Raw genomic sequence first — 4,055 nt, 5'->3', positions numbered from 1 at the left:
AATGTATTTTAAGCATACTTTTTAAACATTTTTTTTTAATAAACAACCAATAGTTAACAAATACTCCCCTCGTCCCTATGAGAATATACCCAAATTATTTCGGGTGAAATTTAGTGAAAAGTGAAAGTGGGTTGGAGAATAAAACAAAAAACCAATGGATGATATTAATAAGTAGTTAAGATGAAGAGAAAAAATAAGCTATGAATGAGATTTAAAAAAGAAAGTGGATTCATTGTCAAAAATGGTAAGGGTGCTCTTATTGAGTGATTGTATGGGTTACTCTTATTGCACTACAAAAATAGTAAGGGTGCTCTTATTGCACTACAAGAAAATAAGTTTATAGATGAGATTTAAAGAAAAAAAGTGGGTTATTGACCGATTGTATGGGTTGCTCTTATTGCACTACAAAAAACACGTGAGTTGCGACTAGGAATGGTCATGGGTCTAAGACTCTGTTGGACCCGTCCTGAATCCGCCCCATTTTTAAGGGTCGGGGTCTTTTTTTTTAGACCCACCGGATCCAGATTAATCTAGGTCGAATCTGGATCTAAAAAATAATTGGGGGGTCAGGGTCCGAGGATTAGGACCCGAACCCAGAACCTACCTCTAGACTCGGACTCTGGACCCACCCCCAGACCCGGACCCAAACCCTTGTAATTATTAAATTGACTTACACTATTTTGTGACTTTTGTCTATTAATCTGACTTTTACCGCACCCTAATATGTAGAGCTGTTCAAATGTGACCCGACCCGAAAATCTGAACCGAAATCGAAAGTTAACCGACTCGAAAATATGTTTCTTTTTTAGGTTTATCGAACCGTAGTTGTGCCCGAACCGATTTACGACCAAAAATCGTAAAATCGAACCCGAACTGCGACCGATTTTTATAATCGACATATAACCGTTAACCGAGATTACCCGAAATTTAATAGTGATCGACCCTAGTCATACCCGACCCGAATCATGCTCAAAACCGAACTTAATTCGGCTAAAACCGATTTAACCCGAATGAATTTTTAATCGAAATGCCATAAACCTGAACCAATTTTTAACAGAGGTATGATCGACTCATATTCAATCATCTTATTAGTTAATCTAAAAAAGTAATAGAAATTTTATTAAATTAAACTTTATACATATATGATTTCATATATTTAGAGTTAATAATCAATGGTCGATGTTTATTTAACTATTTTTAATCAATTTAGATGAAAAATGATAAAAATTTAATTTTCATTTACCGTCAAACAAGTAAAAGTAACAAAGTAATAATCATTAACTGATTTGCATCTTAACTATTTTGCCTTAACTAAGGGAATCTTATCAGCAATTAAAAAATGCGAATAACTTAATCTGATATTGACTCGATCTATAGTAATTATTAATTTGTACCTGAATTCTACTGGAAAATAATACCCGAAATCGATTTGTACCCGGTAAAACCGAACCAATTATTAACCGATGACAGTCTGAGATCGATTGACTACTCGACACCAACTTCAACCGACACCGAACCGATGCTAGCCCGTTAGCTCAAATAACCGATCTTCAACTGAACCGGGACTAATCGACCTAACCCGAGTGTGACCCGCCGTAAGACGCATCTGAAAAATGACCGATCTGAAATACAACTGAACCGAATGACACCCGTCCGAAACTGACTCGATCACCCGAATGAACACCTCTACTAATATGCCATTTATTTTCCATTTATATCTATAATATATATAAATATATGCTAATTAGTACAAAATTAGTATTATATTGTCATACATTCTTACTATTTTGTTACTTTTCTATTTATATATATTTATATAATTAGTATTTAATATTTGTAAAACACGCTAGTGACTTACAAAAAGTTCAAATGTGACAAATCAAATAGATTTTTTTTAGACCCATTAAGGACCCTAGACCCATCAGATTCGAAGGTTCTAGGTCTGGATCTAAAAATTTTGAACCCTTAGAATCGAATCCGGGTCTGAATCTATAAAAACTAAAAGAATTCGGGTCAAAGTCTGGCCAGACCCGCTCCAGACCTGCCCCATGACCATCCCTAGTTGCGACCAACATATTTGACCATCATTAATTAAGTTGGTTGAAAATATGTGACCTTTAAGCACGACCAAGTTCATTTGGTCGTAATTTGCAACCATTTTGCTAACACAATGTGTTGGTCGCAAATTGCAATCAAATTGTGACAAATCTCCAACCAAAAAACTTTTGCGACATTCATTTAATTTTATGTAATGTTTTTTTGGATTTAAAAGGTTGGTCATTGGGTGGTCGCAAAGTGGTTATACATAAAAGCCAAAAATTTCCCCTCAAAAATATATAATACTAAATATAATATACTATTATGACTTAGAAAAATTAACACAACTAATATTATAATAAAACGACTTATACAACACTAATACGACTAGTACTATGTAAATATGGCTAATATTATGCTAATACGACTAATAATATATTAATATAACTAATACTATAATAATACAACTAATAATATACTAATACTACTAATAATATACCAATACGACTTATATTGTGCTGATATGATTGATACTGCATTAATACATTTAATATTATGAAAATACGACTAACACTATAGTAATATTACTTATATTATACTATTACGACTAATATACTAATAGGATTCATACTAAGCTAATACAACTAACATTATGCTAATACGAGTAGTATTCTACTAATAATATACTAATACGACTCATACTACAATAATACGAATAAAACTAAATATATAACTAATATTATATTATACTACAAAAAATAATACAATAATAAGACTAATATTATATTAGTACTATGCTAATACGGTTGATAATACACGAATACTACTAGTACTATGTTAATATATACTACTCCGTCCTCTTTGAATTGCATCAACGAGAAAGTGGTGTATTTTTAAGAAAGTGGTAAAAAATAAAGAGAAAGAATGAATTATGTGGATGAAATTAAAAAAGAATTAAAATGTATGGATGAGATTAAACGAAAGTGGTGAGCCATTGTCAAAAAATAAAATTAATGCAAACTAAGTGGAACGGAATAAAATGAAAAATAATACAAATTCAATGGGACAAAAGGAGTATGAGTAATGCTATAGTCTTACGACAATAAATATATTAATACGACTAATAAATAATAAGTATGAGGGGTAAAGAGTTGAAGTATAGATCATTAGTTTATTGCATCGACTTTCAAACAAGGGTTGGTGTGTGGGTAATTAGTTCGATTTTTGTGACCTAGTAGTTAGAGTGTTATTATTACTTCTATTGCCAAAGATCGTGATGTAGTAATTGAGTTTTAAATAAGGATTTGTGGGGGTGTAGCTCGATTTGTTAGAAAATGTGTCTGATTACTTTTTTTGGCAACTAGATTGTGATTAACACATTGGTCGCAGATTTGTAACTATTAGTGGCAGATTGTGACCAAATATATGCCATCAATCAGATTGTGACTAACACATTGGTCGCAGATTTGTGACTATTAGTGGCAGATTGTGACCAAATATATGCCATCAACCAGATTGTGACTAACACATTGGTCGCAGATTTGTGACTATTAGTGGCAGATTGTGACCAAATATATGCCATTAATCAGATTGTGACTAACACATTGGTCGCAGATTTGTGACTATTAGTGGCAAATTGTGACCAAATATATGCCATCAACCAGATTGTGACTAACACATTGGTCGCCAAATTTGTGACCATTGGTGACAGATTGTGATCAAATATCTTTCATCAACCAAATTGTGACTAACATATTGGTCGTTGGTAGCCCTATAGCGCCTAATTTGCGACCACAGCGTTAATTGCAACTCAATGCTTTTTTTAGTGTGGTAAGACCAACTTATATAAGATGATTTGAATATTTTTTATTTTACATACTAACCTTGATGATATTGTTATGATTCCATATTATAATAGATTTTCTTATCATATTTTATTTGATTTTTAATATCTCCATGAATGATTAATTATTTTTCTATATTTATTTCAACAAAAACGGTTTTTAATAATAGAGAAT

This window comes from Amaranthus tricolor, chromosome 2 (genome assembly GCF_026212465.1).
Source record: "Amaranthus tricolor cultivar Red isolate AtriRed21 chromosome 2, ASM2621246v1, whole genome shotgun sequence".
NCBI classification, from domain to species: domain Eukaryota; kingdom Viridiplantae; phylum Streptophyta; class Magnoliopsida; order Caryophyllales; family Amaranthaceae; genus Amaranthus; species Amaranthus tricolor.
The sequence above is the reverse complement of the archived record's forward strand: the minus strand, read 5'-3'. Positions refer to the sequence as shown.